This window comes from Chlorocebus sabaeus, chromosome 8 (assembly GCF_047675955.1).
Source record: "Chlorocebus sabaeus isolate Y175 chromosome 8, mChlSab1.0.hap1, whole genome shotgun sequence".
Classification (NCBI taxonomy): Eukaryota; Metazoa; Chordata; class Mammalia; order Primates; family Cercopithecidae; genus Chlorocebus; species Chlorocebus sabaeus.
Genome location: NC_132911.1, coordinates 79,449,327 through 79,475,924, shown reverse-complemented (window position 1 = coordinate 79,475,924; position 26,598 = coordinate 79,449,327). Strand labels below are relative to the sequence as shown.

Below are 26,598 nucleotides of genomic sequence, written 5' to 3'. Positions count from 1 at the left end.
AAGCCTAATTACAAATATCTCAACTTGCTCCAGCCAATCCTCTTCTGATTTCTCTACTTACAGACATCAGCTGACTTCTAAATAAGTGGAGTCCTATGGGTATGTCATCCTCCATGATACCTTAAACTCACCCTCTTAGCACACATTTCTGTAATTTTCTGTTTGTGTGTCTCCTTAACCAGACTCTCAGGCTTATAGTCACTTCCAGTTCGTCTTTCTTGTAAGTCAGTAAAACTGAATTTTCTAAAATTCATTCATGACATCATTCACTCAAAACTCTTCAATAGCTTTCCACTGCTCTTAGGATAGAGCATAAATTCCTCCTCATGGATTACAAGACACTTCAAACTCAGTTCTGGCCTTCTTCAGCTCCATCTTTTGTCACTCATCTCTTCCCTTCTAACCTTAAATATTAATGAACTTCTCAGTTCATGTTTTCTCTTGCCTCCGTGTTTCCTACGTGGTTATACCTCCTGTCTTTCCCCTTACTACAATCTGTTCTTCCCCTAATATAAAGATCAATAGTTATTGTCAATACTTGAGTTGTGCTTTCAGCTAGATTCTAAGCTCTTTGAAAAGTGGTTCTTTTGTCTTAACGCTGTATACCTACTAGATGAAAAAATGAGGTTTCAATAGCTTTTGAATAAATGAATAATTTTAAAACTAGAAAGTTCTTTTTTAAGAGATTTAATAAATTTTTCATGCAGTTATTAAGGCCCAATATTTTATTTAACTGTTTAATATATTTAGAATTTATTTGGGGCCATGGTGTAAGATGGAGATCTAGCTTCCTTTTGTTTCTTTTTTTAAGTAAATCTTCTTGTACCTCCAGGTCAATTGTCACAGAAACATATTTTATTTGGATATTACAAGATTAAAAATTGTTCAAGGCTTGTGCCCAGCTCCTTTTCTCAAATAGAGCATGGAAAAGTTCTTTTTGGAGCCAGAGAGTAGAGGAAAGGAGCTCCTGGGCCAATCTCCCTGCCTGTTCTAGAAGGATGGGGTTTTCTGTATACAGAAAAGGGTCATTTAGTCTATTTGTTAAAATATTCTGTTTGTCTATTCCTGTTCCAACACCATCACTGTATTCTTATAATGTTGTTTAGCCATTGATATGGTTATTCTCCCTTTTATTTTTATCTTTTTTTCAAAATTATTATTTTATTCTGTTTATTATATGAAAATTAACTTTGGAATCCTTTTCACAAGCTTTGTTCAAACTATAAATTAATTTAAAAACTCCTAAATTCTCCACATATTTTAGTTTTCTTACACAGAAATCTGACAATTCCATTTTTTTTATGTTTTAAGTCACTGAATAAGTTTAAAATTGTCTTAAACTTTGCACATCTCTGCTTAGAATTATTCTGAAACACCATGTACTTTAAAAACATGTAACTAGTTAAATTTTGATGAATTAATTCTTTTTGAACAAGTTTTATAACTTTATTATATATATCAAATAGTTTTATAAAATGCATTATTGAAAAGAGAATAGCAATGCTCATCACTACCTTTTCATGTTTTTAATTATAAAAGTTACATAAGCTTTGATTGCAAATGAAAAATTTAAAGTAAACTTTAAAATTTATGTCAATTAGAATTTTAAAAGTCGGCTGGGCACAGTGGCTCACAACTGTAATCCCAGCCCTTTGGGAGGCCAATGCAGGTGGATCACGAGGTCAAGAGTTTGAGACCAGCTTGGCCAAGATGGAGAAATCCCATCTCTATTAAAAACACAAAAATTAACTGGGCATGGTGGTGGGCACCTGTAATCCCAGCTACTCGGGAGACAGAGGCAGGAGAATTTGCTTGAATCCAGGAGGTGGAGGTTGCAGTGAGCCAAGATCACGCCACTGCACTCCAGCCTGGGCGAGAGAGCAAGACTCCATCACAAAAAAAGAAAGAAAGAATTTTAAAAGTCAGTAGTTTCCTCTTCATTGGCAAATCTCTACATAGAGATAGAGATTGTAATAAAATAGAAATTAAGGAGATAGATTACATATAAAAATAGATAATATCTGTCCATTTATAATTCCTACATATAATCTATATGTAAATACAAAATAAAATGTATATTTCACAAACACACTCACATATAAACATACAAACGCACATGTAGAATTTCTGTCTATCTATCTGTCTATCTATCTATCTATCTATCTATCTATCTATCTATCTATCTATCATCCCTTATATATGTTCTTTTCATAAACCTGTAACATTTTTAGGTCCAAATAAAATTGTAATGCTCAACCATCAAAACATGAATATCATTCTACATTAACACATAAAGACCTATCTCATCTTTCAGCCACTGCATAAAAAGCTTTTGCTGTTGTTGTTGTTGCAGTTGCCAAAAAAGAACTTTGCCTAGCCCACAAGAATTTGTTTTTGCACTCTATCACAGAATTGTCTGGAAGAGGAAAATAATCCTTACCAGTTAACTTTTGCTACTCTAAGAGAGAAGAAAAGTGGAATTTAGAAAAATCCAGGACATAAGAGCACATTCAGAAAATATTGAAGAACTATAATTAAATGTTAGTGAGCCAGTTCAATCGTGAAATCTAATAAGCTTTGAATTAGAAAGGAGGTCAAAGGGAACTACAGTGTAGTAATCAAAATATATGTCTCCTTGTAAGAATTCAGGGATATGAGAATGAGGTGGTTTGTTAATTATTTTCTCTGATTAGGTGACCCACTTCTCCCCATGTACATTTAAATATTAATCAGAGATTCACTTTAGTGCAGTATTATTCAAAAGGATAAAATGAGGGAAAAGTTCAAGTATAAGATAAACAGCCAGTGAATGTAGAAGATAAGTTTCCTGCTTATTAAACTTAGTATTAAAGCTGCTTGTACATTTTATGATAGGTTTTATTCTTGCTATCCTATAAACTGAACTTTCATTTTTATAAAATTAGCTTTATATTTTTTGACAGAAATTTCAAACTCAGATTCTTAAAATCTTAAAATCACTAAATCTTCGACTTTTCAGGCATACAATTATTTAACTTTTATAGTACCTAGTTTCTACATACCAGAAGATTGGTATGAAGAGATAGAAAGAAAAGGTATAATTCTTTCTAAGATATGCCTAATGTTAAATTACTGACATAATCATTTTTAAAAGTGTACCCAGATTTTTAAAATGCAAATCAGTTTTATTTTCATTAAGAAAAATAACCCACTATACTAATCAATTTTAAAAGTTCAATTTTGCCCCCAAGAATCTTAAACTCTAGAGATGCCATTTCTAACTTAAAAAATTAATTAAAATGTACTGTTAGTTATTACAAACAGACTGTCAAGGGTCATTCCACTTAAATTATTGAGTAGTAACAGAGTTAATTATTCAGAGCTCGTGTCTCTACAAAATGTTTAAAATGTAACTCATAGTTAAATGAATTCATTACATTCTTCCTCAGATGATTTTTAAACTAGATGAAAAAAGTGTCAAGAATTCCCAAATATGTATATTTGCAGCTGTTGTATTATGTTCTTTTTTTGGAACTCTTGCATTACAGAGTTTACAGAATAACTCTATCATAAGGCACGTTTATAAATGTTTGTAAATGACAAGGCAGTGAAACTGAAACAAAACGATTGGTAGGTAAACGATGTTGTTAAATATTTTGCTTTAACTTTGTTCATATTTTAGTGAATGAATATCGTTTCAAAACATTCTGGATCTGAGGTCCCAAACTTTTGAGACCTTTGTATTGTTTGTCTTGTGCTGGAATAAGGGTTAAAGAATGATGTAGAGAGAGAAGCCAACTCAGGTTAGAACACAGACAAGTCCTCATTCATTTGCATATTCCAAAGGTGTATCTACAGGCAAGAAATGCAGAGTATAAATGAATCAGGAAAGAAGCACAGCTGGCAAGGAGCTTAAGGACATCTCAGACTAATGTTCCATTTCGCGGTTGAGGAGACAAAGAAGTTAAGTGACTTGTCAAAGGTCCACCAACAAGTTAGCAAAAGAGTTGAGAGTTTAGAAATCAGTAACTACCAATATTTAGTGGCTAAAACCAGTACTTGTACTCAAAACTAACATTTTCAGAAAAGGTTGGTATGGAGAAACAGAGACCTTCCCTCCAAACCCTAGTAAATTATCCATAAAACCCTCTGAAAAGAAAATTTCTCAGTGATAACCATGAGTGTTAAGAATTGAGCATATCCCAGATTCTGGTAGAAGTTTCTATAATCACCTACATTAATGAGTGGTATTAAGAAATATTCACTCATCTTTCCTCTCTTGTCCCACCAAATATAGTAGGTATAATTCAAAAGTACAATATTATAAAGTGAAAGAGATTAGAGATTCACACTAGTTTCCACAATTCACAATTCACTGTATAAAATCCCAGGGTTACTTATAAATAAGTAATAAGAGATCATTTTAATTTGTAATGAAAACATCCTAATAAAAAGACCTAATAGAAAGACCATAATCAACAAATCATCATCAGTACAATATAAACTTGCAACTTAGACAAAGGGAAATATAAATAGAAAACTAACATTGGGAAATGTCCAAATTTGATGATAATTACAGTGCATTAACCTCAAAATATATTATGCCTAGAAAATGAACTTTTTGTAAATGACATTATGTGTTGCAGATAATTAATATCACTCGTGCAACACTAATAACAATGTAAATTGCCCTCCTATGAAACATATATGTATATGTGTATATATGTGTGTAAGTGTATAATATATATGTATATATCAAGAGTTATTAAAATACTTGTAACTTTTGACCTAGTAATCCCAGTTCTAACAGCATGTCTTTCTTGAGATTTAGTAACCAGAACTATCTTTGATATTTTAAAGGGGAAACTTTTAATATAAAAGGTAAAAAAATATGTTTTGTTTTCTTCCCTGATCATATCCAGATTTTTTTGTTTTTGTTTTGTTTTTGTTTTTTTGGACAAAGTCTTACCCTGTCACCCAGGCTGGAGTGCAGTGGCACAATCTCAGCTCAACTCACTGAAACCTGTGCCTCCTGGTTCAAAGGATTCTCCTGCCTCAGTTTCCTGAGTCGCTGGGACCACAGGTGTGTGCCACCACGCCCGGCTAATTTTTATATTTTTAGTAGAGACAGGGTTTCACCATGTTGGCCGGGCTGGTCTGGAACTCCTGACCTCAAAAGATCCACTTGCCTTGGCCTCCCAGCACACCCAAAATTTTATTAGCTTTTAGGATTATGGAAACAACTTAGATTCATGTATTCTAAAAACAATCCACAATTACTCCTAGGCCTTTAGATGACCTGGAACTTTCTCTTTACTAATTTTAAACTGGTTCCCATCCACAGCAAAAGATTACAGCTTGTGACCATGTGATTTTCTCATACATGACGCATTCTCACTGGCACACCCAGAGTTATCAGCAATTTTCAGAACTCTGTAAGCTCTCAACTCCTATAAGTACTATAAGGACTCCACTCCTCTTTGTCTGACTCAAAAAATCATTTTATAATTCAAGAGAGTAAGAGTATTTATAGGTACAACACATTCTAACATGCAACACTGAGCTCTAACAAACAACAAGCCTCAGACTTCAGTAAAGTATTGTAAGTAACAAATTATTCAGAACACAAACAACAATGACTGTGACACATTAGCTCATCACAGCACCATGGATAAAAAGCTCTGATCTAGACCAGAAGCTATTGCAAAAATATCTTGACAACATCTATCATTGGAAGCCGGAGACACTGTACACCCAACTTTCTTGAACTATCATTCTTACTATTAGCAATAAAAATAATATGGCATTAATTAAGTGATCAATCTATGACATCTCTGTGTTACTTTACATGTTTTAATTTATTTAATACTCATAGCTCTGTAGGTGATCACCATTTTTCTCTTTATTTTACAGAGAGGAAATTGAGGCTTAGAGAGTTTAGTATAATTGCCCAAGGCTTAGTAAGCAGCAAAACCAAACACAAACGCAGGGCTTTCTAATGTCAGTCTGCTCTCTTAACCAGTGCTTTCCTTTACCACAGAAAATTGTTTTTAATATTTGAGAATTATTTACCTATGAAGTTTTCTATATGAAAAGTAATCTCTTTTTCCTTTCAGATCCCCCTGCTGCCCTTCCTAATAATATCTCACTATTTTGTAGATACTATGTATCTGTCCAGAAAAAGTATATGCACGTAAAAATTGCATGGGTATAAGTGTTTGTGTACTTTCAAAGTACAAATATATTACAATATGCATTTTGTTTTGCATATTTTGTTTGAAAATGTATCCGTATCATCATATAATGGACTACTCCCCTACTAATAGACAGTTTCAGACTTTTGCTATTACAGATAATATCATGAATAGCCTACAAACATAATTGCTAACAATGTGTGTCTTTCTAAAGAAAGAATTTCTGAGTCAAAGGTATAGACCCCTTTTTTTTAGGTCAAATTACTTCAAAGCAATTATAATAATTACACACACACCAACAATATATCATAATAGAATGCCTGTTTTTCCACAACTTTTCAATACCAAATATTAAAAGACATGTTTAAAAACTGAATGGTAAGAGCAGTATTAAATTGTTGTTTACCCTTGTGTTTCTTTAATTAATTGTACAGGATGAGGCATTTTAGTATATTTTTAAAGCTTACTTTTTCTTTTGAGCTACATGTTTTTGTCCTTTGCCCATTAAGCTATTTGCTATTTTCTTGTCACTTGATAAAAGCTTTTTACATATTAAAATTAACATTTATCTAAAATATGCTATAAACTATTATTTTTGTAATGCAGGTTTATAAAATTCATCAAGTCAAATTTTGTTATTTGTTATCTCTATGTTTTACTGTGTTTATACAGGGTATCCTCGTAAGGATCAGGGAAAACATGTTCTCTCAATTCTCTCTTTCACACAACTTTTATATATACATTATTTTATGTTTAAAACCTGTTTTAAGTTTGAGAAATCTATTGTATAAATGCTGACTATAGTTAATAATCTTTGCAAATCACTAAGAACATAGACTTGAGGGCCAGGCGCGGCGGCTCAGGCTTGTAATCCCAGCACTTTGGGAGGCCGAGGCAGGTGAATCACAAGGTCAGCAGATGGAGACCATCCTGGCTAACAGGGTGAAAAAAACCTCGTCTCTACTAAAAATACAATAATTAGTCAGACATGGTGGTGCACACCTGTAGTCCCAGCTACTCAGGAGGGTAAGGCAGGAGAATCGCTTAAACCCGGGAGGCGGAGGTTGCAGTGAGCCGAGATTGTGCCACTTCACTCCAGCCTGGGCGACAAAGCGAGACTCCGTCTCAAAAAAAAAACAAAAACAAACAAACAAAAAGAAACTTCAGTATTCTCATAATGAAAAAAATATAATTATGTGAGATAATGCATACGTTAATTAGCTTGGTTCAGTCATTCCATGATACATATTTCAAAACACCAATGTTGTATACCATAAATATATACCATTTTAATTTGTCAATTTAAAACACATTTTTTGAAAAATTTTGTTTTATCTGGGATATATTTTGGCATAATATGTGAAGTTGGTAAGTGATGTAATTTTTTTCTCTGATGGAATGCGGACCAAATGTCTACACAACATTACTGAACAAAATCTCTTCAACAATAATTTTTCATGTGAAAAAAATAACAAAACTATGTGTGTGTGTTTAGGAGTATATTTGGATTCTGTTTCAACTTACTGATCTGTATATTATGTACGAAATATTACCAAACATTTTGTTTTTTGAGACAGGATCTCACTGTGACAGCCAGGCTGGAAGGCAGTAGCTTAATCATAGTTCACTGCAGCCTCAGACTCCTGGGCTGAACCTCTGGTCTCAGCCTCTCAAGTAAGTGGGATTACAGGTGTGCATACCATGTCTGGATCATTTTTTTATTATTTTTTGTGGAGACAGGATCTCCCTATCTTGCCCAGGCTGGTCTCAAATCCCTGGCCTCAAGTGATCCCCCCACATTGGCCTCCCAAAGTGCTGGGATTTACAAGTATGAGCCACCTTGTCCGACTGTAAACTTTTAAAATTCCTGTAGTTTTATAATATGTTTTAAAATCTGGTACTATTCATTATTCTTCCCTTGTTAGTCTTTTTTATTAAAATTTCCCAGGATAAATTCTAATATAATTATATATAATAAACTATAAACATATTTTATATGTATATATATGCTTATTATATTTATTTATAATTTAGTGGCTTTAAGTATATTCAAAAAGTTGTACAAGTAGTACCAGTATCTAATTTCAGAACATTTTCGTCAGTCCTCAAAAAGCCAATATACATTAACTGTCATGCCCATCCTCCCTCACCTTGCCCCTGAAAAATACTAATCGATATTCTTTCTTTATTAAATTTTCTCATTCTGGACATTTCATCTGAAGGGAATTGTACGATATTTTGTGTGCATGTGTGTCTTGTTTCACTTAGTGTAATGTTTTCAAGGCTAATCCATGTTGTAATAGGTATCAACACTTCATTTTTTATGGCTGAATGATATTCTATTATATGAATATAATCCATTTTCCTATCTATATGTTAGTTGATGGAAATACAAATTATTTCCACTATTCAGTTTTTATGAACAATGCTATAGACATTGTTATGTAATTTTTCATATGAACATATATTTTAAATGCTCTTGGGTACATGTTCTAAAGAGAAATTGCTGGATCATATGGTAACTCTATGTTTGTCTTCATGAAAAACTGTTAATATTTCCCAGAGCAGTTGTCCATTTTACATTCCAACCAGTAATATATGAGATTTCAGTTTCTCCATATCCTCACCAACACTTGTTACTTTCTGCCTTTTTCATTATAGTCATTGTGGGAGTTGTAAAGCATTTTCTCATTGTTTTAAATTGCATTTTCCTAATGACTAACGATGTTGGACATCTTTTCATGTGCTTACTGTTCATTTATATATCGTCTTTAAAGTAACCCCTATTAAAATCCTTTGCCCATTTTTTATTGAGCTTTCATTGTATTATTGCTGCAGTGTAAGAGTTCTTTATATATCCTGGATACTAGACCCTTTTCAGACATATGATTTATAAACATTATCTCACATTCGATAAATTGTCTCTTCACTTTCTTGATAATGTCTTTTGAAGCATAGTGGTTAATTTTGGTGAAGTCTAATTTATTTTTTCTTTTGTAGTTTGTGCTTTTAGTGTGATATCTAATAATCCATTGCCTAATACACACTCATGAATATGTTTTCTTTTAAGGGTTTGATAGTTCTAGCAGTTGCATTTGTGTCATTGATCACTTTTAGTTAATTTTTGTATGTTATGTCAACATTTTTCTTTTGCATGTAAATTTCCACTTGTCCTGGCTCCATTTTTTGAAGAGACTATTGCTTCTCAATTGAATTGTCTTTGTACCCTTGTCAAAATCAATTGATCATAAACTTATGAGGTTTTTTCCCCCCACTGGACTCTCAATTCTATTTCATTAATCTATATATCTATTCTTATATTAGGACTGTACATCTTTAATTACTGTACCTTTGTCATAAGTTTTGAAATTAGAAAGTGTGAATCATTCAGCTGTGTTCTTTTTGTTGTTAAATTTTGTTTTTTGCATATTTTGGGTCTCTTGAATTTTCATCTGAACTTTGTTATCAGCTTGTCAAGGTCTGCAAAAAAAAGGACAACTGGAATTTTGTTAGGACTATGTTAAATGTGCAGATCAATTTGTGGAGTATTGCCATCTTACATGTATATTAAATCTTTCAATTCATGAACATGGGATGTCTTTCCAATTATTAAGTAATTCTTCTATTTCTCTCAACAATGTTTGCAGTTTTTAGTGTACAAGTCTTGTATTTCTTTTGTTAAATGTGTTTCATAGTACTTTATTATTTTAAAGCTATTGTTAATGAAATTATTTTCTTATTTCACCTGATTGTTGATTGCTAATGTATAGAAATTAAACTAATTTTTGTACGTTAACCTTGTATCTATCCTACAACTCTGTTAAACCCATTTAGTAGTTTGAATAGCTACTAAGGGATTTCTTGGGGTTTTCTATATAAAACATCATGTCATCTGCAAATTGACATAGTTTTACTTCTTCCTTTCCAATCTGGACACCTTTTCTTTCTTTTTCTTGCCTAGTTGCCCTGGCTTGAACCTCCAGTAAAATGCTAAATAGAAGTAGCAAAAAGAGACATTCTTATCTTGTCCCTGACTCCAAATATTTCAGCATTTGTTTGATGTTTGACATGAGTTTGCCAAAAAATGTACTTTATTTGGTTACTAAAGTTTACTTGTATTTCTGACTTAAGTGTTTTTTCTTAAAAGTGTGTTGTATTTTGTAAAATGTTTTTTCTCTTTCTACTGAGATGATCATGTGGTTTTTGTTCTTTATTCTTTTAGTATGCATTGATTTTTAAATGTTGAACCACCCTTTCATTTGTGAGATAAAGCCCACTTGATTATGGAAGATAATCCTTTTTTTTTTTTTTTTAATGTTGTTGCATTTGCCTTGTTAGTGTATATTTTGATGAGGATTTTTTGCACTTACATTCACAAGATTACTAGTCTGTCCATTTTTTTTCTTTTGATGTCTTCATCTGGTTTTGTTATCAGGGTAACATTGGCCACATATAATAAGTGTGTTTCCTTCTCTTCAATTTCTGGAAGTGTTTTCAAAGAATTTATGATAATTTGTCTTTAAATATTTGCTCGAATTCACCAGTGAAGTCATACAATCCTGGGCTTTTTTGTGGGAATTTTTTTGATCACTAATTTAATTATTTTACATATTATAAGCCTATTCAGAGTTGCTATTTTTACTTGAGTCAGATTTGATACTTTGTGTCTTCCTAGTAATTTGCCCATTTCTTCAGATTATCAAATTTGTTATGAAACTTCACTGTTCCTAGTGAGCTTTCATTGCTTTTTTGTTGCTTGTTAACTTCAAACAAGTTAGTAGAAGACCCAAAAATTGGATATGGGTTTTGAATAATATACCTCAAATATTATTTGAGGAGTCATAATTAGAAAAATATTATTCATTTAGAGAAATTTGATTTATATATAATTTTGCTAAGACAAGAATATATGTATATCTTGCATTAAGCATTTTTTTTTTTGTCTTGTGTGTTGATAGGGATCCTATGAGGGAACTTAAAAATTCTTTGTGGTTCCCAAATCTCCTAGCACTTTCCTGTGGGATGAATACTTCAAATTTCTTTTAAAGTTTTCAGCAGGGTCTCTATTAATATGTATACTATATTAATAATATTCCAGTTAATTTTAAGTAGTGTTTGTACATTTTTTGAAATATTTTATAACAAAATCAAAGACATCAGGATAATATTAAATGCAATTTAAGTTTAGTTTCTAAACTGACTTTCTGTATCAGAGCATAACAATGTTCTTTTAATTAAAAAAAATTCTAGGAATCTTAAAAATAAACTCTTAATCTACAGTAACAAAAGCTGAGAACATAGAAATATCTGGGGAGATTCTTTTTTCAGCACTGTAAAGAAATCCATGATATCTAGGAAAGATCAGTGAACAACTAGGAAGAAAGGCATTTGATGATAATACGAGTTGAAATGAAATGAAGCCTTTCTGCCTTGAATTTATAATGATTTGCTCGTCTTCGGTAGCTACATGAAACCGTTTTATCTTTTTTTTTTTTTTCTGAAATGGAGTCTTGCTTTGTCACCCAGGCTGGAGTGCAGTGGCATGATCTTGGCTCACTGCAACCTCTGCCTCTCGGGTTCAAGCAATTCTCCTGCCTCAGCCTCCCGAGTAGCTGGGATTACAGGCGCCCACCACCACACCCGGCTAATTTTTGTATTTTTAGTAGACACCGGGTTTCATCACGTTGGCCACACTGACCTTGAACTCCTGACCTCGTGAACTGCCTGCCTTGGCCTCACAAAGTGTTGGGATTACAGGCCTGTGCCACCGCACCTGGTCAAAACTATTTGACCTTTTCTTCAACAAATTATTTATTAGATGTATTATACATTGTACTTTATACTTCATTTAATTTCTCTATAGTATCTAGCCCTCTCCTGGTCTCTATGTGTCCAGCAGTTATGACTTCCTTTTACAAGGAATCAGATGTGGTGTCCTCTGCCTGACAAAATTAATTGTATTTTAATAACCCCAAAACACAAACACAAACACACACCTTTTCTGCCAATAGAGAAAACAGATTTTGTTTTAAAACAGAGAGAATATGCAACCCTGTTTGGTCCTTAGTCCTCAAGCCCTTCTCCTCTACACAGCATTTACATACCCCATCAAAGCTAGGAAGGAACAAGCAAAGGGCTGTAGACCCTACTCAACTAGGTTTTTCTGAATCATAGGGCATTGGAACTAAGGAAATATCTTTTCTGCAACAAAATTTGCATTTTGTTGTTAAGATAATGTTTCTAAATCTAGTAGACACTGCTGCTTTTCATTTTTCCAAAAACTGCATTTCTCATAGTCATAAACTTTAGACAGTCATCAGAACCATAGCAAAACCTTTCTTTGCGTATTGTAATGCCATATATATATATATGTATAGTTACAATGTATTTGATGCTGCTTCGTTATAATTTCTACATATGCTTCTATGTTTTCTATGTCCTTTTTTCCACTTTTCTGGTTGTAGTCTTATTAATTTTCATGGAATAAAAATCAAATATTATAGGAGCTCCTTCATGACAACCAGTTATGTTCTTGAGCTTTGTAGAGAGATTCTTTTTTTATAAATTAAGTGGTAAGAAGAGACGCAAGATTCTTTAAGAAATCCAACATTTTGGAGTAAATCCCCTCTGAAAGTTATGAAATGGAGAATTCTGGTGACTGTTTAAAATAACTAGCAGCTTGAAAACGCCCTGAGAGGCCGGGCGCAGTGGTTCACGTCTGTAATCCCAGTACTTTGGGAGGCCGAGGCAGGCGGATCACGAGGTCAGGAGATCAAGACCATCCTAGCTAACACGGTGAAATCCCGTCTCTACTGAAGGAAAAAAAAAAAAAAAGTAGTAGTGCGTGGCCGCGGGCGCCTGTAGTCCCAGCTACTCCGGAGGCGGAGGCAAGAGAATGGCGTGAACGCGGGAGGCGGAGCTTGCAGTGAGCCCCGATCGCGCCACTGCACTCCAGCCTGGGGGACAGAGCGAGCCTCTGTCTCAAAAAAACAAAAAAAACAAAAAAAAAAAAGAAAATACCCTGAGAAAAACTGGTAACGTCAGGCTTTTAAGTGAGTAGTTAAGGGTTGACGGACTCAGGAAACATAAACAAAAAGACCTCTAGTGTTGTGAAGCTAATGTAACATCCACTGAGTTGAAAAAAATTATTATATTAAGATATATTCAGGAAGCTACTAGAACCCTGCCAGTAGGTATCAGGAAGAGCTCATGACAAGAAAAAAAGAATAAAGGATAACCGTAACTAGAATAGTACTTTTAAAAAGTATCTTTAAGAAGTACATTTTATGGTAAATTTGATTTACTCTTCTTGCAGAATAATTATCTGGATATATCAAATTTTTTGCATATTACTTATATTAAAATTGGATTTAAATATGCACTACTTTTAAAGAAGTAACAGATTTTGAAATATTAGTTTTGATATTACATTTTTCCGATGGATATTTTGTCATTAAGTTATTAGTTATTAGTAGTACCTGCTCATAACTATCATACAATAGCTCACAAAATTTAAAGACTTTGTTGAAGAGGGAGAGAATAAATAATTGATCAATAATAGGGACAAAAAATGTAGAAATATTGATATTGTTCCATTTCTTTATTAAGGTAAGAGCTATATTGTGCCTATCTCAGTATTATTCTTTATACTGCATATGTAATGTGTGTGTTTGTATCAAATATTTTGTTATAAAAAATTAAAACTGCCAAGGCGGGCAGATCACTTGAGGCCAGGAGTTCAAGACCAGCCTGGCCAACATGGTGAGACTTCGTCTCTACTAAAACTACAAAAATTAGCCAGGCCTGGTGGCATGGGCCTGTGGGCTCAGCTACTTGGGAGGCTGAGGCACAAGAATTGCATGAACTCGGGAGGTGGAGGCTGCAGTGAGCCAAGATGGCACCACTGCACTCCAGCCTGGGTAACAGAGGAGACTTTGTCTTAAAAAAAAAAAAATTAAAAGTGTTCTGTCTTTATGTATGTTATCACACTTGCCTTACACAAGTTCCAAAGTTGACAGAAAGCTCAGGCAGAAACAATTAAATGTCAGGATCCTGTTAGCTCCTCAGCTCAGTGAATTCTGAGGCCTACAGAAACATTACAAGTTAGTAATCCAAAGTCGTCTATAATATAATAACTTCCCATCATTAACAACTATAATAAATGTGATAATAGTGAATGCCATCACATGGGGATATTAAAAATGGAAATTTCAGAGATATTACAATTGTATTAAAGTTTTCTGTATGAGTTTGCATGATATGAAATACCATTGTTGGTGATTTCAAAGATGACACAATTTGCATGATATGAAATACCATTGTTGGTGATTTCAAAGATGACACAATGAGAAGAGTAGGAGGATACTGTAAGTTTTAGAAACATAATCTGTGAATCAGTTGCAAACACATAAATAGAATAAACAAAAGTCATTTTGTTCCAAAATCTCTGCCATTTTTTCTCTATCATATTCATCTTATTCTGTCTTCAATGTTTTGTTATTTGTTGAGATATACCAGTGTACTACTGGCATCACTTACTAATTGATGGAGACCAAACTATGAAGCTATAGTTTCCTTAACACCAAAAACATCACCTTGCGTATAGATAGCAGATCGTAATTCAAAATCAATTTAAATAAACACTGTTTTTGTTACCTTTATAAAGTAGAGATGTTTGTTGTTAAATAAATATATTCTTCTATAATTCTGCATTTTAATGTATGTTTATTTCTACATACGCTATTACTGGTGTTACCTAAAATTCAATCCTTTCAAATATTACATTTCGCTACCATTCATTCATTCAAAAAAAATAATCACCACTTATTATGTTCAAGGCAGTAATATAGGCAATAATTTCAAGAACTAATAAACCACAATACTGGTCCTTGATAAGATTGTTTCTAAATGCAAGTGATTCATAATATTTTAATGTGTAATCTTTATTTATTACATTCAATAAAAACAAATTTAATCCTTAGTCTGGAGCAGTATTCTCAATGGTCACAAATTAAAGCCCAATTTATGCAACTGTAATAAAAGACCTTATTAATGTTCATCTCATTATTTCAGGCAATAAAAATGACTTAAATTTTCACATGTCTATCACGTGATTTTTTTCTTAGTCTCCTTGTGTATTGTCAACCTGTGTGTGTGTGTGTGTGTGTGTGTGTGTGTGTGTGTTGTATGGGAGAGTGGAGGCTTTTTTCCTTACTCTCTGTGAAAACAACACTTTGTCTAATTTTATTGTCATTTATTTCACGCTGCTTGTTAATGTATTGAATACATATTTGTAATCTCATTAACTGTCTTCTCTTTGCAGAAAGGTTTGATGTTTTAGACAACTCTGATTTCTCTACAATTGTTTCAGCAAAGTATGAACTTAGTAAATTTTGTGAATGAACTCTAAGTTTAAAATCATTCAGTTTTCCTAATATATACTATTACTATTTAAAATAGCAATACAATGCTGCTCAGAGATATGACACTGAAAAAATATTAATATATGGAAACTAGATTCTATTACTGGCATTAATGTATATGTCTGCAAATTTGCTTGCAGTGGAAAATGTAACAACAGAGAAAATTTAAAAAAATGTACCCCAATTGTTTGGGACAGATTTTTAAACTTTTTTTTTGAAAAAGAATAACAATAAAAACATAATCAGACTTAATAAAATTAACAGATTCAGCAAAGAAGTTTTCTAATTCTTATATATAATCATCAGTGGGAATGATATAGGCTTACCAAACATTGCTTAAACAGGTAAAAAACACTATGAAGCTTACATAACTGATTTTAAAACACTGATGTTAAAATAGATAAAACAGAAAATTTAAATATATTTAAAGTATACTTTTTTGAAAAAGAAATGCAATTAGTAAACAAATATATAGAAAATTTTCATTCTGAACTTAACGTTATAAACAATAATTTTTTAACTTTTCCAACTAGCATTTTATTATTTTCAATTACAATACCAAGAATTTATAAGAATGTAGTCAAATGGACCATCTCTTACACTTTTGTTGAGAATATCCATGGTATAAACATTTGGCAAAGCTATTTTGCTATATATGCCTTTATAGCTTTTGCCTCAATTATTCATTTTGTGAGAAAGAAAGCACGCCTTTTTCTAAGCACTCTTCAGGATGGGGAAGCCCGTGTCCAACCAGCCTTCATTTCTTCCCAGGACATGAAACTCAGTCTACTCAGTATAGTTCAGTCTAATAGTTCCTTTCCCTCCAGATATATACCTTGCTTTCTTTTCTGAAATTGTTTACCACAAATTTGGTCCAATGATGAGATTTTCCCTTCTTCCCAAATTTTACTAAATGTATATAAAATAAGATAGATATACATGTTGTCAATACCTATTTTCACACATATTTAAGTATTTTATGATTCATATGTATATGACTGCATATGTATTTATGTGTGTATGCATATATGCATATATATATATATATATATTTCAGTCATATTCCAACTCTGTTCCCTCATGCATTTCTTGCACAAAGTGGTGTGCAGACTTCCACTTGTTTTTTGTGTCAAACCAATATTATTGTTTAGAGAATTGCACTCTCCCTGCTCCAAAAAGGGAAAAGACAGAGACTGCTTGGATGAGAAGTTCTTCTTTCACTTTTTCTCAAGAGAAATCAGCCTCCTTGCTTATAAATCAAAGTCAGAAATATCTTTCTGGCTTTCCTCGAATGGTTTCTGTGACGGTGGGATGAGCCACTGTGTAAGGTCAGCTGGGATGGATAGAAAATAAAAGTAATGGACTTCAGTGTGACTCAAGACCAATCATTGTAATCCCTTCTAGGCTTTGGTTCTTCTCTGGAAAATGAGGATAAAGAGACCCATCTCATAAAATTGCTTTCAGGAATAAATGAGATAAATTATGTGCAAGTGTTATGTAATCTACAAAGAAGTTGTGGTGAAGGCCATCATTATTGGTGAGAATGGGACACATATGTGAAATGTGCAAACATAGAGGGGTCAGGATAATGCTCCCATCTGGTGCTAGACAGTGAATTTTATCTGAAAATACTCTGCTTTAACCAGCATTTGGTTTCTCCTTTAATCTTACATTAAGATTCCTCCCTCTCCTACAGGTTTCTAGCTAAATAGATAGTTTTACATTAAACAATTATTAAACTCGATAACACTCTATCTGATCTCAGACACTACTTAGGGTAATTCATACTATCAATACTGAAAGAATTTAGAAGAGGAAGAAACAAGCAGGTGGTAGTAAGAGTGACTAGATCAGTGTGGGGACGTGGCATTTGAACTGGGCCTTGAAACATTGGAATAATATTAAGAAGCATTTCAAGCCAGGAATTGAGTATGAAAACAGGTGTAGAAAACTCATCTTAAAGGCGATTACCTTCAGTATGCAAGGGAAGAGTGAAATAAAGTCATAGCAATATGTGCTGGCACAAAGCAGTGTACAAGAAAACCAGCCCAGCTCTGGAGTAAACCTGGCCTGGAGAGGATATTATTGAAACAGACTTCAAGCTTCTGGCTAAGGGCCTCACTGTCTAAAACCACTTGTTTGGGTCAAGCATTGTTCTTTGTGTGCCCATCTCTTAACCACAGTGGCCTGTCTAGAAATAGCTGGACTCTTCTGTTTATAAATCTTCATGGTCTAATCCTTAGTCCTCTAAGCCACTTGCAGTTCCCATTTCAATGAGAATTACAGTCATCTGGCCGGATGCGGTGGCTCACGCCTGTAATCTCAGCACTTTGGGAGGCCGAGATGGGTGGATCACCTGAGGTCAGGTAATTGAGACAAGCCTGGCCAACATGGAGAAGAAACTCCTTCTTTACTAAAAACACAAAACTTAGCTGGCTGTGGTGGCATATGCCTGTAATACTAGCTACCTGGGAGACTGAGGCATGAGAATTGCTTGAACCCCGGGGGGCAGAGGTTGCAGTGAGCAGAGATCGCACCACTGCACTCCAGCCCGGGCAACAGAGCCAGACCCTGTCTTAAAAAAAAAAAAAAAAAAGAAAGAAAAGAAAAAGAAAAAAGGTAAGAAAAGAGAAAGAATTACAGTGATTTTAGAAGTGCGTTTTTGTGCTTCTCAAATTTCTATGACTTAAAAAAGTTGCCTACAAGATACTATGATTTTAGTGTATAATTACTAACTACATTTTTTATTCTCAACATGTATTTATTGGTATTGTATAAAATATAATTATCATAAATTTAAATCCTTAAGTAAAAATATTTTGTATCAGCAACATGTTGTAAACATCACTGATACCTAATAGATGCCTGTTCTAACACTCCAAATATATCACATTTATTCTTCCAATAATCCTTAGGATAGATATAATTACTATTATTATTACTACTTCATAGTAGAAGTTGATGTTTATGAGGGCTAATTTACTTACTTAAAGTCACAGAACTCATAAATGACAGAGACGAGATTGAAAACCCTGTACTTTCCAAACACAAACTAATGAATTTTGAGGGATGGATGAGAGGAGTAGCTTCTTGGATTTCCAAACTTTAAGAGGCAGTGAAATAACTCTGGGCCTAAATCATCAAATTTATACTAGTGCTGAGCCGACTAATATAGGAAGCTAAGAGAGGGAGAGAGGAAAATGCAAATTATTAAGCACAGACATTTTCCATTGAGTATTTTATATGTGAGTATATGGTTTCAGTTAGCTGACAGTGAACAATCACAATCTGCTCAAATTGTTTTTTTACTGGATAAAAAATATTGTTTTTATTATCTACATTATGAACATTTTTAAAATTCTTCAGAAAATCATAAAATAAAACCTAAGAAGAAATAATCAAGGGAAGAGAGAAAATACTTGCCATCTTTTTTCAGAACATTGACTCTACTACATAAGTGTGAATAAATTAAAGATGTGCATTTGCTGTGATAAACAGTTTTTATTAACAGAAATTCTTTTCCTTCATTAAATAAATGTTCTTTAAGTACTTCAAACTTTCTAATTTGAGAATGTGCTAATTAATTGCCCAGGGCCAGCCTCCAAACATGTGCATATAAACTTTTATGATATTTTGTAAGCAATAGATCAGAAATAAAAACCAATGACAAAAGGCATAATCATAATATGGGCAAGGAAAACCATTATTTGTAATAAACGATGGGAAGGAAAGGATTTCCTAAGAAGGCTGTGGTCAGTGTACACTTTGAGACCTTTAGTATGTATGAAAGCACAAGCAAGTCAGACAAGAAGGAAAGAGATCTTTACAAGGTGTCCAAGTAATAAATAATTTACAAAGCAATTTAGCAGCCTCAGCAGGCACCACTTACAAGGCTGCGGTAGGGAACGGAGTCTATATTTGTAGAGAAGAGTAGAATCAATACAAGGAGTAAGCTGTCAGTTTTTTCTATAGTGTCAATATCTCAGACTGGCTGCTTTCGCTGGTGCTCCTGTGGAAACAATTTCCAAAAGTATACTATTGAGTGACATGCTGCATGGATTAAATGATTTACTTTAATCCCCTAACTGCACGTTGAAAGACCAATAGCCCAAAAGGAATACTAGGGAGTCTGAGTACAAAGCAACCCATAATAACAGTGTGATTTTGGAATGGTTTATACTTAAGAAAACTCTAGTGCCACAGGAAGTTCCATACAGAACAACAAGTCAACATGAAATAAGTGGTCATGTCATGACAGACATAATATCTGGTTACCAGGAGGATCATTCACGACATTGAGAAATCTGACTAAATAGATTTCTTGGTCAAATTTTTCATTTGTAAGTCATCAGATAAAATGGTGATTTCACCTTGGAAGAGCAATGAGCAATCTAAACTCCCTTTTAGTTTACACCTGTGTGTATGTCCCCACATACAATTTTTTGAAGTGTCTTATAAAACTCAACTATGGTCTTAGCACTAAATAATTAGGTAGTTTAAATCCTTATTAAATCAGAAAGTTATAGAGTTCAACTGAATGTAAGTACAAAGCAGTAGGCAAATTCAGAGACAAGTATAACAGGAAAACACTCCATCTGGGCCATGGAGGTAGGTCAAAAAGGTTGGCTCTTTAACACCATTGGTATGTGACTTCAGTCTTTTAAATGAGAAGATGAGGTTCAGTTTATCTCTAGTGTCTTCCAGCACTAATAATTCTATTATTATAAACATCAATTACTGTTTAGTATTAGAGCAGATTGATAATTTGTGAGCTATTGACATGTTTAGGAATATTTGCCATTAAATTGAAAGGCACCAAACTATTGAGATAAATAACTAAGATGCTAATACATTAAAAAATAAGTTTCCTGTCCAAAACAGATTCTGTCATTTAGAAGTACTCAGGTAAAATTTGGAAGGTGGAAGAAAGGCAGGAGCTTTACCATTCCTCCAGTAACTGCAGGTGAATAAACACGTGGTTCTACCAAATATGAGATGCTATTGTGGCTTCTGGGTTATTTTTCTGGAATCAGCCACCTCCATATTGGAGGCCTTTTCTTTGATCAGTGCTGGGAGCTTCTTGACTCACCAAAGTGAGTGGTGAGCATAAAAGCTAACAGTGGTCTTTCCTGAATTCTGTTTCTCCAGGTCTTCCATTAGTTTTGTGAGCATTTTGTTCCTGGAATTAAATCCCTCCTACTTCAAACTCCTGAAGTGTTTTCTGCTTTTCTGACTAAACCAAGGAGGAAACAATGCCTTTTCATACGTTTTAACAGACAGAAAACATCACACTCTCTATATTTCATTTTTTAAATTTGAGGAAATAGAATGAGAAAGGCTGTCAAAGATACTGAGATAAAGGCTATTAACAATGGCTGATCCAGACTGTCCCCATGTAAATCACAGTTTTCTCATTTGTAAAATGAAGAATTTCCTATGTTAATCCCTAAAGTCCCTAATGCTTTTAAGTCCTAAGAAAGATTGTATGGTTCTAAGCTTATGGTCCAAAATGTCCAATGAGGCTGAGCACAGTGGCTCATGCCTGTAATCCCAGCATTTTGGGAGGCTGAGGTGGGCAGATCACTTGAGGTCAGAAGTTCAAGACCAGCCTGGTCAACATGGTGAATCGCCGTCTCTACTAAAAATACAAAAAAATTAGCCAGGCATGGTGGCACACACCTGTAGTCCCAGCTACTCAGAAGGCTGAGGCAGGAGAATTGCTTGATCCTGGGAGGCAAAGGTTGCGGTGAGCCAAGATCATGCCACTGTACTCCAGCCTGGACAACAAAGTTAGACTCCATCTCAAAAAAGAAAAAAAAAAAAGCAAAAGAAAAGAAAGTTCAACAACCAATTTTGTCAAATTACATTTAACAGCAGCGATTTCTAAACTCCCTAATAAGTGACCCTTGTTTCTAGAGTCTAAAGACATAAAGAAAAATATAAAACAGTGCTCTTACCCTTAAGGAGTGATATGGTTTGTCTGTATCCTCACCCAAATCTCATTTTGAATTGTAGTTTTCATAATCCCCACATGTGAGAGGGATCTGGTGGGAGGTAAGTGAATCATAGGGATGGTTACCCTCATGCTGTTCTTGTAATAGTGAGTTCTCAAGAGATCTGATGGTTTTATAAGGGGCTTTTCCTCTTTTCCTTGGCCCTTCTCCTTGCTGCTGCCAAGTGAAGAAGGCTGTGTTTGCTTCCCCTTCCACCATGATTATGAGTTTTCTGAGGCCTCCCATCCCTGAGCAACTGTGAGTCAAATCTCTTTCTTTTATAAATTACCCAGTTTCAGGTATGTCCTTATAGCAGCATGAGAATGAACTAATACAAGGAGTCAATCTTTGTGGAGGGAAATATTGATAATCTTAATTAGCATCAACAAGTGAGAAAAGAAATTATTCTAATTCTAGTTAGTCCTGAAATTCAGAGGAAAATTTACAATTGAGAACTGGAGTGATCATGAAACCGGTTCTAAGGTGGGCTTTAAAAAATAGGTAGATTTTGATTGGTGGGCAAAAGAAAAGAAGACTTTTGGGTTGAAGAAAGGCAAATAATTAGTGTTTGAAAGGATATGTGAGAGGTGTGATTGGATAGTAAGAGTGGGACATTTTATGGAGGGTTTAGAGAGAGCTAGACAGAAAATTTCAGATTTGTTTACATGAATGATTGGAAGCCATTAAAGATTTGTTGAGCAAATCAGTGATATTATGTTTACAAACCAAACAATAAATATAAAAGATCAAATATGTATCTATCCTGAAAGTCCTAAACATGGCAGCTTCTAGAGCCAACGGCATGTTAAACTTAAAAAAAAAAAAAAAAAAGAATCGCTGATCCACACATACAGATACATGTAAAAGAAAAACCTGTCTGCAAGTTGGCAAAAGGAGCCTGTCCCAAGATAAATATTGTTATAGTGGAATATAAAGATTGTCAAAATGAGTTTTAAAGCATTTATATTATTCAGAAATGAGTAAACAACTGGGTTTTTAATCTTTGCCAATTTTTAAATTGTTGGAATAAGTGGAATTTTAACTTTACCCAGTTTTTTCTTATTTATTTTTTACGTTTTTATTTTTTAGACAGGGTCTCGCTCTGTCACACATCCTGGAGTGCAAGTGGGGTGATCATGGCTCACTGCCACCTCAATCTCCCGGGCTCAAGTGATCCTCCTGCCTCAGCTTCCCACATTGCTGAGACCATAGGTACATGCCACCACACACAGCTAATTTTTTATTTTTTGTAGAGATGGGGGTCTCACTATGTTGCCCAGGTGGTCTCAAATTCCTGGGCTCAAGAGATCCTCCCGGCTCAATCTCTCGAAGCACTGGGATTACAGGCATGAGCCACCATGCCCAGCTACTCAGTTTTAAAATTCACTTTTGGAAAGTGAAATTCCAAAATCAACTTTAAACTTTTAAGTGTAGAAAATTTTTGTTTGTTTGTTTTTTGCTTGAATTTGGTCAGCTTCCATCTACAAAGGTACAGATGAACTGAAATTGATTTCTATATGAAATTGATTTACTACAGTAATTATTACTAATTTAACTAAAGTGTGAAGGACTATTGTTTATAGGTATCCTATTTTCTTCCTAAAGACTTAGCTTACTACTTTGTACATTACACAGATTCAATATGTATATGATCAACAAAGGGAAAACAAAGATGACCAAATCAGGTTACTCAAATCTGGTTATTAAAATATAACAAAAGGTACTGTTAAGGTTCAAGCAGAAAGCATGTTGAGGTCTCTATAAGAGGAAAAATGAAGGCTTATACCTTAAGACATGCAGAAAACTTAAGGGAAAATTATTTGGCCAAGGCCGATCACAGGGACAATGTCCTTAGGAAGGACAGCCAGTTTCATTTGTAAGGTTAAGGTCAAGAAGTCAAATGTGATGATCAAGAAAGAAGAGCTAGAAATTAAGAATCCAGTTAAGGCAGGGATTGTAATTCATTCCGTCATTCATTCATCCATAAGTTTGACATTAAGGCCTGAATAAAAACTGGCCCTATATAATCATTCAGGGCTGACATCTGATGCTTTGGATGAAGACTATGGTTGGCAGCTAGAGCAGACCTAGTGGGGAAGCTAGTGTCTGCAACAGCCATTAGAATCTGTGTTAGCAGCATGACTTGACTACAAAGACTATCAAATGCTATATCTTAAAATACATGCCCCTGTCCCATCAAAATTATCTTAAAAACTAGAGCAATTTGAGCCCAGAGTTTTTCAGGGTCCTTGTTCATATGTACTTACTTCAAGACCAGGGACAGTCAAGGCAGTAATCACTGGAAGGTAAACCAAAATAAAAAGTATAAGAGAAAATATATAGAGATAGATTTTAAATTATGTGTTGCTTTGGTGCGTTTCAAAAACAAAATTAATTTTGGAAAGGCAAGTTTATCTTAAGTATTGAAGTTTAAAATAAATAAAATAGGTATCTTTAAAACTAAATGATATAAATTTGATTGCTAGTCAGTATTGGTGATAGGGAGATGTCAAAAAGCATAAAAGTTATGCACAGAAAGAAATATATTCAATCAGCTCAAAGTTTTAATTAACAGTTTCTATGGTATAGGTTTAATGTAGCTATTGTGCAGTTTTTTACATAGAATTTTACATTGAAAATTTTTAAAATACATTTTTGACATTGATTTTGGGTTAAATTGTTCAGAAAAATTAATTGTAAATTGCGGGTCAATTCGCAAGAGAGTGATCAACTTTTCTCTTTTGCTGAGTGAAAACTCTTTGGAGTTTGATGTCAAAATATTTACACTTGAAACCTAGCTCCAACATGCTAAGGTGAATAGATTTTAATGGTTTTCTTCCTTTTTATAGAAAATGATAAGTACTTGGTATAGGGAATTTGGGAAATGTAGAATTGTGCGCAAAAAATACGAACCAGTGCAATTCTACCACCATTTCCATTTTTATATATTTTCTTCAGAATTTAACATGGTTATAAATTTATTAACAAATTAATATAAAGATTTGTAATATTTCTGCATATTTGACCTACAAAGTTGACCATTTAAATATAGTTATCTTAGTTACATTCAGTACAAGCACTTACAATTGGCGGCTAAGAACTTGTGCACAACATTCAGAGATGTCAGGTTTACATTGGAGCTGTCTGCTTACTATATAACTCTGGCCAATTTTCTTTCTTTACAATTTAGTTTCCTTATCCATAAAATGTAATAAATATGGTTTCTACTTCATAAGTTTTTGGTGGAGTCTCAATGAAATTATGTCAAAAGTGCTCAGAGAGTGCTTTGCAATTCACTCATTTGTTCATTTCCTCAACAAATGTTTACAGAGCTCATTCTATGTCCCAGTCACTGGGACAGGCATTGAGTAAACAAGAACACAGTTACTGCTTCAGTGAAGCTGATAGTCTATTGGGGAAGACAGACGTTTGAAAGATACCACAAGGTGATTAATTATAATCATAATATATACTATGAAGGAAAATTAGAGTTTTATGAGAATATGTAACTGGGGAACATAATGTGGTCTGAAGTGCCCTGCAGATCAGCAAGGGCTTTCCTGGAAACTGAAGAAGTAGCCAGGCAAAGAGGAGGGCCAAGAGAATTTACCAGGGAGGCCCTTGAGATGGGCAGAAGCCTTGTGCACTGGAGTACTTTGGTTCAAAACTCAAAGATATGTTTCCAAAATTGCAATCAGAAGCACTATACATTTCTAAATATTATCTTTTTTTTTTTTTTTTTTTTTTAGACAGAGCCTTGCTCTGTCACCCAGGCTGGAATGCAGTGAGTGGCACAATCCTGGCTCACTGCAAACTCCGCCTCCCAGGTTCATGCCATTCTCCTGCCTCAGCCTCCCAAGTAGCTGCGACTACAGGCGCCTGCCACCACGCCCAGCTAATTTTTTTTTTTTTTTGTATTTTTAATAGAGACGGGGTTTCACCATGTTAGCCAGGATGACCTCGATATCCTGACCTTGTGATCCACCAGCCTCAGCCTCCCAAAGTGTTGAGATTACAGGTGTGAAACACCGCGCCTGGCCCACTCTTTTCAATTATTATTAACCTGAGAGCACTTTTCCATTTTACTGAAAACATGATTTGTAATGACTGTTTATTGCTCATCATGAAGTTGGACCATACTATATTTAGCCATGCTCCTGTTTAGTCACGTGATTAGTTTCTAATAATTTCTATTTAAAGAAATGCTGAGCTAAACATTCTAATTTACTTAAAATTCTTCTTCATGACACACTGGGACAAAAGGAAAATACATTGCCAATTTTGTCAAATTTTCTTTCATTAAAACAATAAAAATTTATGTTCTGAAAAGCAGCCATCTACTTGGCTTCTCTAACTTGAATACTCTTTAACTTTACTTTTGAATCAGTAATACTACTAATAATAAAGTTGTGATAATTCATAAAGTATTTTATGTGAAAGTGTCCATGTGTATAGCAAACTGTACTAAAAGGTCAGTTATATCAGTGCTGATTATTATTGATCGAGACATATCAACACAGAGATAATATACCTAAGAAACTATAACTAATAACACTTGCTAAGATATCACCTTGTCTAATCCTTAATAAGTGTTATTATAATAAATTTTAAGAGCTATTTGATACACAGTTTTTACAGTATTTGTATACATTCTATTTAAATGAATGATTTTTCTCAGTTTTAGAGAGTGGATGTTTCACTTACCTAAGCCCAGCATTAAATACACGACATTAAACTTCAAGGAAGAGTTGCACCAATGGTATGTTTACGTTTTACAGAGGAAAAAAAGATGAGAAATCTGAACAATTTAGACTGCGAGTCCACTTGGCGAGATGCAGGGGGCAGTGTAACAAAAGCTGAGAAAAGAAATGGCCTTACTGCAGACGTGAGTGCAGGGAGGGGCCGAGCACCAGAGGGAACTTCTCTGGGTGGAATAGGTGGATTGTTCCTTTTTAACAAGAGAACACCTCTGCTTGCTTAATGTTAACAGCCGCGTTAAAGAGAAAAGAT

General features: G+C 34.0%; 1 protein-coding gene across 2 annotated transcripts in view; it reads right to left on the bottom strand.

Annotated features, from left to right (window-relative positions):
- Nucleotides 1-26,598, bottom strand: part of HNF4G (hepatocyte nuclear factor 4 gamma) — a 156,879-nt gene that overhangs the window by 59,276 nt on the left and 71,005 nt on the right. The window contains exon 1 of one of the 2 annotated variants that reach the window (XM_008000929.3): nucleotides 19,485-19,604. The exons of the other annotated variant lie outside the window; for it this stretch is intronic. The gene's annotated coding sequence lies outside the window, so the exon portion shown is untranslated. Of the gene's footprint in view, nucleotides 1-19,484; nucleotides 19,605-26,598 lie in introns of those variants that run through there. 2 annotated transcript variants of the gene reach the window in all.